The sequence below is a fragment of the Oncorhynchus mykiss genome, chromosome Y, assembly GCF_013265735.2.
Source record: "Oncorhynchus mykiss isolate Arlee chromosome Y, USDA_OmykA_1.1, whole genome shotgun sequence".
Classification (NCBI taxonomy): Eukaryota; Metazoa; Chordata; class Actinopteri; order Salmoniformes; family Salmonidae; genus Oncorhynchus; species Oncorhynchus mykiss.
The window spans coordinates 12,353,661-12,364,268 of NC_048593.1; the positions used below are offsets into that span (position 1 = coordinate 12,353,661).

At 41.9% G+C, this 10,608-nt stretch overlaps 1 pseudogene; it reads right to left on the reverse strand.

The window, feature by feature from the left end:
* Nucleotides 1-14: 14 nt before the first annotated feature.
* On the reverse strand, nucleotides 15-10,219 carry LOC110509322 (annotated as a pseudogene).
* Nucleotides 10,220-10,608: the final 389 nt, after the last annotated feature.

A 10,608-nucleotide genomic window follows, 5' to 3' on the forward strand; every position in this document is an offset into this window, starting at 1 on the left:
TTCCTTAACTCAACCTTTTATTGCTACAGTAAACAAACTACAAAGTGCAGTAACTGGGTGTGCTCCAGAAACACCCAATATGTTGCAGAAACTACCGGACTAATTTAATAATATCTGATCGTCTTACAATCTAAGCAGGGTTTAGCATAATTTGGGTATGTGTGCGCACGGACCAGTTTGGGTTTCCCTGAACCATCCCTGGGTAAACTGTTTTTGTTGTATAATGTTTGCTCTATTAAACTGTTTCAGTTCGGTGTCTGATTGGCTTCCTGATGGAACACCGCTGACCGTAAATGAATCTTTAGAGTGAAAAGCAATAGCTCAGAAGCACAATTTTATCCGTAATGAATCAATGTGTGGCAGAGTTGGGGTCGATTCCATTTAAATTTGTCAACTCCGAAATCAAAACAAATGTTCATAATTGACAAGCATTGGAACACTTATCCAGATCGACCTACAGGAGCAATTAGGGATAACTACCTTGCTCAAGGGCACAGACAGATTTTTCATCAGCGACCTTTCGGTCACGGCCCAATGCTCTTAACCACTAGGCTTCCTGCCATCATAATGTACTTTCTGAATTGAAATATAATTTACGCCAACCCTGGTATGTGGTAGGTTTTTATGTGGTTTATCAGTGTGTTGTGTTTCTGTGGTACGTACAGTATGCAACTGTATATCCGGTTGTGGATAGCGTGACAGGCACTCATGTGTTCCTCTGTCCCATTCTTACCTGTCTGTGTTGGGAAATGCCCCTAGTCCTTCCAACAGCTCAGTATGTCTTCCTCACCTGCCCACCTACACATAAGTGGGTTTAATCTTTTAGTATATATGGGCTGTTGCTCCTCATTCCTCTACAGCAGAGGTACTCATATTTGGCTGTATCTTCAACTTCACTGTATATAGACATTGTTTTCTTTGTACTGTATTATTGACTATGTTTTGTTTATTCCATGTGTAACTGTGTTGTTGTATGTGTCGAATTGCTATGCTTTATCTTGGCCAGGTCGCAGTTGCAAATGAGAACTTGTTCTGGTTAAATAAAGGTGAAATAAATAAATCAACTGTATCAGCCCAGTCAGAGCCATAACTCAGAAATAAACTAATTTGTCTTAGTTACAATACAAAAAAATACCTTGAACACATCAGTCAATTAATTAAATATCAGACAATTTCATCAAGGTCGTTTTAAGCACACTCAACTTACATTAAATGGTTTCAAATAAGAGCATAGCAGCAGAAGCTAAGTGATATCTAGCCATTTTCATCCTCTAGGATATTTTAAGACGCATTAGTTTGTTGAGGAAAGGGGCCATGATAATCTACTCTATGGTGAAACCATCAACACCTCCCAATCTGTTCCTGCATCCATATGTCTGATCATCACAATGTTATTTTTATTTCATGCACACAAATGTAACAGAGTGGAAATTCCTTCGCAACCTAGACCCACAAGCACAACCTTCTGACCAACAACACTCTAAGTCAACCGTACTAGCTGATAGAGCAATGGTCAAGCCTAACAATCCGAGAGAGACCGTTCTCTTCAGATCTAACAAAGGCTTTGGGTTCAGCTTATATGTTTGTGAGGTCTGTTGTACTCGGGGTTGACGAATGTTGCGGCAGAAAGTCCATTGGCCACGCCCTCCTTCCGGGCTCGGCAAATGGGAACAACTCTCTGGTCAATCGTGATACGAAGCAAGGCATTTCCTTTCCCCCCCCCAGCAGACGACCATTGGCCTCGAAGCAAAAGGCCACACGATGGGAAATGCATGTCAGAAGGCGTGTCAGTTCCAGGGCACCACCCCCTTCCTCCTCCAATAGGATGCAGAATGTCTGGAGGAAGACGGCCCCCAGAGGGTTCATGAACGCCCCGTAACCTGGTGCGGTGGCATACATAACTGCCGTATCCATGGGGATGGACAGGTATTGAGACAAGGTGTCCTCAATGATGTCACTTCCTGCTGAATCCGTCTCCACTGTCACCCCATCATCCAGCTCACCCCCACGACACGCCTAGAGAGAGAGAGAAAGATGATTACTATTGATTATTATCACTGACTGATTGAATGACTGACCTCACTGTTGTGGGTGTGGTGATGATGGTACTGACCTGGATGAAGAACAGTTAGATTTTTCCCTCCATGTGTGTGTTGTTGAAGCAGGAGAAGATGTGGGACAGTCTAACCGGCATTCCGTCCGCCCCGAACACACAACCCTCCTCCCCGTGAGATGATAGCACCGCCAGGAAGCACTCTTTCACCGGCTGCTCGCTCTCTGCAATCAATCAATTAATCAAATTGTATTCATTTATACATTTTTGGGTCAGAAAATGCTTTATTGGCCTAGACCCACTAAGAGCAAGCAGCAGCACAGTGGCAAGTAAAAAAACCGTGAGAGGACCAGACTAGCTTTCTGGCTGAGCCGGTTAGCAGAAAAAAGACAACTAGAAAATTCTATCTCCTGCTGTGGCATGTGACGATGGTGGCACTTGATTCCTCGAAACAGTCTGCTTCAACTAACAATTAGCTCACCCATCAGTCATCCTTCTGTCTGCAGGGCACAACACAGTGTGCACATGTCAGCAGGTGTTTGCAGAGTAGTTATTAAATAGGTGTGTATGGGACTGTGCAATGCATCACTAGGACATTATGTCTCTCTCGCTATGTGTGTGTGTCATAGTTTCATCCTGTCTGCGCCCTTTACATATTTCACATCTCTAGTAGTTTTTACTGTAAATAACAATGAAAGACAGTATCTTTCCTCTGCCTCCCCCCTCCCTAATATTTATTTAACCTTTATTTTGACAGGGAAGACATATTGAGACCTAAGTCTATTTACAAATGTACCCTGTATAATGCAATCTAAAAGAATAGAATATGTTCCGGGATTCATCCAATGGCTTTGAGGAGTATACCACATCAGTCACCGGCTTCGTCAATAAGTGCATCAATGACGTCGTTACCACAGTGACCATACGTACAGCACGTATCCCAACCAGAAGCCATGGATTAGATGCAACATCCACACTGAGCTAGAGCTGCCACTCAAGGAGCGGAACACTAATCCGGATGCTGATAAGAAGTCCCGCTATATCCTCCGACGAACCATCAAACAGGCAAAGCGTCAATGAAGGACTGAGATTGAATCCTAGTACACCGGATCTGACGCTCTTCGGATGTGGCAGGGCTTGCAAACTATTATGGATTACAAAGGGTAACCAGGATACATACTCAGTGGCTGCACTGGCCAACTGGCAAGTGTCTTCACTGACATTTTCAACCTCTCACTGACCGAGTCTGTAATACCTACATGTTTCAAGCAGACCACCATAGTTCCTGTGCCTAAGAATGCCAAGGCAACCTGCCTAAATGACTACCACCCAGTAGCACTCACGTCTGTAGCCCATTCACATCGACGGGGCTGTAGTGGAGCGGATCGAGAGCTTCAAGTTCCTTGGTGTCCACATCAATAACAAACTATCATGGTCCAAACACACCAAGAGTCATGAAGAGGGCACGACAATGTCTATTCCCCCTCAGGAGACTGAAAAGATTTGGCATGGGTCCTCAGATCCTCAATGAATTCTACAGTTGCACCATCGAGAGCATCCTGACTGGTTGCATCACTGCTTGGTATGGCAACTGCTTGGCATCCAACCACAAGGCGCTACAGAGGGTAGTGTGTCCGGCCCAGAACATCACTGGGACCAAGCTTCTTGCCATCCAGGACCTCTACACCAGGCGGTGTCAGAGAAAGGCCCTAAACATTTTCAAAGACTCCAGCCACCCTAGTCACAGACTGTTCTCTCTGCTACCACACAGCAAGCATTACCGGAGTTCCAAGTCTAGGTCGAAAAGGCTACTCAACAGCTTCTACACCGAAGCTATTAGACTGTTAAACAGTTAATCAAATGGCTACTCAGTAAAATCTTTGAAATTATTTGATGTTACATTTGTATTTTTGTTCAGTTTACAGTACCAGTCAAAAGTTTGGACACACCTACTCATTCAAGGGTTTTTCTATGTTTTTACCATTTTCTACATTGTAGAATAATAATGACGACATCAAACTATGAAATAGCACATATGGAGTCATGTAGTAACCAAAATAGTGTTAAACAAAACATTTGAGGTTCTTCAAAGTAGCCGCCCGTTGCCTTGATGATAGCTGTGCACACTCTTGGCATTCTCTCAACCAGCTTCACCTGGGAGGAATGTAGAGATCTACAGGTCTTTAGCGAAGTTAAGCCAACGTTTTGATACAGGATACAACGATGGGTATCAAAACTGTCACCTGTAAACAAAACGAAGGGCACTATGGGTGGTGGCATCCAAAGGTTTAAGAGTAGGAGCAGCTGCACTTTGATAAATAACATCACCATAATCAAGAACAGATAAAAAGGTTGACTGAATGATCTGCTTCCTACCTGCTTAGAGAAAGGCATGATCTGTTTCTGTAGACAAAGCCAACTTCAAATCTTAGCTCCTTAACCAGCTCATCTATATGTTTTTTAAATGTCAAACCCATACAAATACAAGTGCCTAAGTATTTACACGTGGGAAAACATTCAATCGGAGAACCATCTAATGAGTGAACATGTAAGTAATTTGAAACGTTCTTACGAGAATTTAAAAACAACATGAATATAGTCTTGCCCATATTAAGCACAAGTTTTAAATCAGCTATAAAACCTGACTGTAGTTTAGACACAGCCAGACCAACAGTCAGGCAATAACATACATAATACTATCGTCCGCATATACAGTGCCTTGCGAAAGTATTCGGCCCCCTTGAACTTTGCGACCTTTTGCCACATTTCAGGCTTCAAACATAAAGATATAAAACTGTATTTTTTTGTGAAGAATCAACAACAAGTGGGACACAATCATGAAGTGGAACGACATTTATTGGATATTTCAAACTTTTTTAACAAATCAAAAACTGAAAAATTGGGCGTGCAAAATTATTCAGCCCCTTTACTTTCAGTGCAGCAAACTCTCTCCAGAAGTTCAGTGAGGATCTCTGAATGATCCAATGTTGACCTAAATGACTAATGATGATAAATACAATCCACCTGTGTGTAATCAAGTCTCCGTATAAATGCACCTGCACTGTGATAGTCTCAGAGGTCCGTTAAAAGCACATAGAGCATCATGAAGAACAAGGAACACACCAGGCAGGTCCGAGATACTGTTGTGAAGAAGTTTAAAGCCGGATTTGGATACAAAAATATTTCCCAAGCTTTAAACATCCCAAGGAGCACTGTGCACGCGATAATATTGAAATGGAAGGAGTATCAGACCACTACAAATCTACCAAGACCTGGCCGTCCCTCTAAACTTTCAGCTCATACAAGGAGAAGACTGATCAGAGATGCAGCCAAGAGGCCCATGATCACTCTGGATGAACTGCAGAGATCTACAGCTGAGGTGGGAGACTCTGTCCATAGGACAACAATCAGTCGTATATTGCACAAATCTGGCCTTTATGGAAGATATCCATAAAAAGTGTCGTTTAAAGTTTGCCACAAGCCACCTGGGAGACACACCAAACATGTGGAAGAAGGTGCTCTGGTCAGATGCAACAATTGCAACAATGCAAAACGTTATGTTTGGCGTAAAAGCAACACAGCTCATCACCCTGAACACACCATCTCCACTGTCAAACATGGTGGTGGCAGCATCATGGTTTGGGCCTGCTTTTCTTCAGCAGGGACAGGGAAGATGGTTAAAATTGATGGGAAGATGGATGGAGCCAAATACAGGACCATTCTGGAAGAAAACCTGAGGGAGTCTGCAAAAGACCTGAGACTGGGATGGAGATTTGTCTTCCAACAAGACAATGATCCAAAACATAAAGCAAAATCTACAATGGAATGGTTCAAAAATAAACATATCCAGGTGTTAGAATGGCCAAGTCAAAGTCCAGACCTGAATCCAATCAAGAATCTGTGGAAAGAACTGAAAACTGCTGTTCACAAATGCTCTCCATCCAACCTCACTGAGCTCGAGCTGTTTTGCAAGGAGGAATGGGAAAAAATTTCAGTCTCTCGATGTGCAAAACTGATAGAGACATACCCCAAGCGACTTACAGCTGTAATCGCAGCAAAAGGTGGCGCTACAAAGTATTAACTTAAGGGGGCTGAATAATTTTGCACGCCCAATTTTTCAGTTTTTGATTTGTTAAAAAAGTTTGAAATATCCAATAAATGTCGTTCCACTTCATGATTGTGTCCCACTTGTTGTTGATTCTTCACAAAAAAATACAGTTTTATATCTTTATGTTTGAAGCCTGAAATGTGGCAAAAGGTTGCAAAGTTCAAGGGGGCCGAATACTTTCGCAAGGCACTGTAGATGAAATGTACCATTTTTAACAGATTGACGTATGATGTTTATATAAATAGAGAACGGGTCCCAAAACTGACCCCTGTAGTACACCTTTATGGACTTTAAGAAATTCAGACTAAACCGCATAAATCTCGATGGCCAGAGTTCTGTCACTAAGATAATCATGAAACCATGAACAGGCGTCAGAGCTCAGGCCTATCGAGGCCTATCAACTTAGTCAAAAGCTGATGACAAGATCATTAACAATTAAAGTGTTTCCTGTCATAACGCTACGCCAGGCCTAAACCCTGATTGGCTTACGTTCAAAATACATTTCTCCGATCATTTTCTTTTAGCAAAGTTGTACAATTACCAAGGATTTGAGAATCTTAGCTAGACAAGGACATATTGAAATGGGGCGATAAAGATTAAGATCTCTACTATCTCCGCAATTATGGAGTGGCAGCACAAGAGCTGATTTCCCATACTTTTGAAATATTTCCTGATAACAACGTTAAATAAAAACGGTGGGTTATTGAACCAACAATGATGGGCGCTGCACAATGAAGCAGACCAGGATCCAAATTGGTCAGCTCCAGCTCCTATAGATTTCTTGTTGTCTATTTGCTAGCAAAGCATCCAGGAGTTCCTTTTCTGTAAATAAACAAAAAGAAAAGCACTGGCTATCAGCATCCAGCCTAATATCATTGTGAATAGGCTAAGAAGTTATTTTCAAAGAGATAGCCCAAATAAAATGGTGATTCAATTATGACATTTTTGTTGTTGTTGTAATGAAGCCAGAGTCTGAATTAATTTGTTGTGGCAGAGAGGGGGAAGTAGAACTATTCAGGGATTTTTACAGTTTTCCAGAATTTAGCCGGGTTCCCATTACAATCTGAAAGCACACTTACTTAATAATCAGATTTTGCCTTTCTGATTTTTTTTTACACAATGATTCCTCAGTTGCTTAAAAGCTTGCCAGTCTGGGCCTAAGCCTGTTTTTCTGGCCTTGACCCAAGCCTTATCTCTTTTATGAATGACTTGATAATTCCGGAGTGCACCAGGAAGTCAAACTACCTTTAACCCTTAATTTTTTAAAGGGATCATGATTATCCACAATAGCATTGAAGACATCTGCAAAAAGGCTCAAAGTTAAATCAGGTTGAGGTAAAGCTGAAATACAATCAAGCTCACTAAAATAAAGATCCTGTAAAAAAGTCTATTCACTGTGGTTTTTAAAGTTCCTATTTGTCATGACACAAGGCTTAGATTTTTGTATTCTCACATCTCTAACACAAACAACTGGGCAATGGTCATTAACGTCTTGGGCAAAGACACCAGTAGAAATCAAATCAAATCAAATGTTATTTGTCACACGCGCCGAATATAACAGGTTCACAGTGAAATGCTTACTTACAAGCCCTTAACCAACAATGCAGTTTTTAAAAAAATACCTAAAAAACAGTAAGAGATAAAGTAACAAATAATTAAAGAGCAGCAGTAAAATAACAACATTTAACATATAACATATTTCTCTGGTGTATGTGTTAAAACAAGATCAATCAGTGTTGACTTCGAAGGATCTTGAGGGTTGGGCTGTTTTCAGGAGATGAACAGTTAACAATTCCTCCCAGAATCTGAGACCTTCGTTGACTTTTGGGTTAGAGAACATGATATGTGTGTTTGTATGTGTGTGTATACATTTTCCATTGCTTTGTGTGCTGGGCTGCGGCGGACTCTGTGACCGTCCCCTAATTGATAACATTATGTAGCAACTCTGATAAGTTTGATAACGTTGATAAAACCAGGTTATAAAGTATTTATTATTGTTTTGGAGCTGATTTGTAGCAGGGGCGTGTGTATAAGATGTGTGTTACCTGTCTTGAAGAGTGTGTAAATCTCCTGAGCGTTAAGATCCATGTGAATGTCCACCCTGTAGCCCAGTCTGGTCAAGGCACCGTGGAGTCTCTTGGTGTCTTTCTCTGCCCCCGGCCTTCTGCCCAGTGGTACCCCGTAGTCAAAGTTTGACTCGGAGACCAGCACGGCCCGGTTGCACTCCTCATCGCCAGCATTTGTCCGTCTCCACAGCGGCATGTCCAAATATATAGAGACCAACGGCCCAGTCACGTTGTTGCAGTCTGGTTCCTCTCAAGATTTCTACCTATCCCTTGGGAGTGTGTCCGTGCTCCTGTCTTCCCCTGCTTGCTCTCTGGGGGTTTATGTCAGAGTCTGTGACAAATGTACAGCTATATTGTGCACAAAGCGTGACACAAGTCCAATGTAATAGAAAGAGGATCAGAGCACTGAATGAAGTGAGCTCTCTTCCCTTATGGGGTAAGGTCCAACAGGTAAAAACCCACCTGAATAGACCACCAGCAGGCAAATATCCACCTGAGCTGAGTGTCAGTCAGTGTAAAGTCAGAGAGTGTCCGGTTCATGTGTGTATATGTATTTTATACTGCAGCTGTTCCAACCGGCAGACAGGAAGGCTACCAGCTACAGCCACGCCCTCAACACTAACACACCTGGGTGGTTGTTGGCAAAATGTCACGATCGCATGCTGTTGCATCACAGTTCCTGGTATTACCTGTTATTTTCTACATTCATTCCTCCTTCCCTCTTCCATTCCTCTTTGCTGTCTACTGGGAATGCCAGCTCAGTAAAACATGTGCTAGCTCATCTCTGGACTTACCCACCTTTTACATTCAATAGCAATTCATTACCAGCTCATCTATCATTTTTACAGGGCTTGCTGGACAGACTATCATCAGTAGCTTCACTTTCACAATGACTTGGGACTTAAAAGGTCACATTATATGAATAGGGGTAAAGGGTTCTGAGAAATCACATCACTGCAGGGATTGACATTAAACCAAAGTCTGAAAGGCACATGCCCATCAGGCAGGTCAGGATTTTTTAGGTGTTGCCCAAAGATTATGATCACTTGCCTGAACATTTAAAGTATTTGTTTTCACCTACACACAGGGGAGGAACCACAAAGACCAGACTACTGTCTTTATCTTATTTTTACTTATTGTTAGGGATGGGTCTGAGTGCTCAATTCAAGGTTAGTAGTCAATAACTAATGCTGCGTTCAAGTGGGATACTCAGAAAGTACTACTTGTAAACTGGGAGCAAAGAGTTGTGTGCATTCACGTGCTTTCAACTTGAGAACGCTGCAAACAAATTGTAGTGTTAAAAACCATATTAATGTATTGTTTTTCACAAATAATGTTTTGTTGTTGCATTTAACTTCTGAAAAATGCTGTTATCGAGGTAATTTCCTTAGTGTGTAACGTCAGAGTTCAGCATGTAACATAGGTCGGAGCTCAGAGATGATAGACAAGTTTCCCACTACTAATTACCAGTTGCGGTGGCGTTCAAGTGGATTACTCCCAGTCGTATTCTGGTATTTACGAATTTAGGAGCTGTTATGAGCGCCACATAATAATCGCCACATGAACTTAACACAATTTGATTAACACAATTCGATTTAGCAACATTTACGGTTACTGGCCCAACGCTCTAACCACTAGGCTACCTGCCACTCTAATTGACAAACATACAAACCAAAACAAAGGCAAAGTCTTCTCATGCTTTCTTGATTTCAAAAATGCTTTTGACTCAATTTGGCATAAGGGCCTGCTACACAAATTGATGGAAAGTGGTGTTGGGGGGAAACTATTATAGACATCATAAAATCCAAGTACACAAACAACAAGTGTGCGATTAAAATGGGTAAAAAACACACACATTTCTTTCCACAGATGCAGCTTAAGCTCCACCCTCTTCAATATATATATCAACGAATTGTTGAGGGCACTAGAATGGTCTGTAGTACCCGGCCTCACCCTACTAGAATCTGAAGTCAAATATCTATTGTTTGCTGATGATCTGGTGATTCTGTCACCAACCAAGGAGGGCCGACAGCAGCACCTAGATCTTCTGCACAGATTCTGTCAGACCTGGGCCCTGACAGTAAATCTCAGTAAGACAAAAATAATGGTGTTCCAAAAAAAGTCCAGTTGCCAGGACCACAAATACAAATTCCATCTAGACACTGTTGTGCTAGCCTAGAGCACACAAAACACTCTACATACCTTGGCCTAAACATCAGCGCCACAGGTAACTTCCACAAAGCTGTGAACGATATGAGAGACAAAGCAAGAAGGGCCTTCTATGCCATCAAAAGGAACATGAAATTCGACATACCAATTAGGATTAGTCTAAAATGACTTGAATCAGTTATAGAACACATTGCCCTTTATGGTTGTGAGGA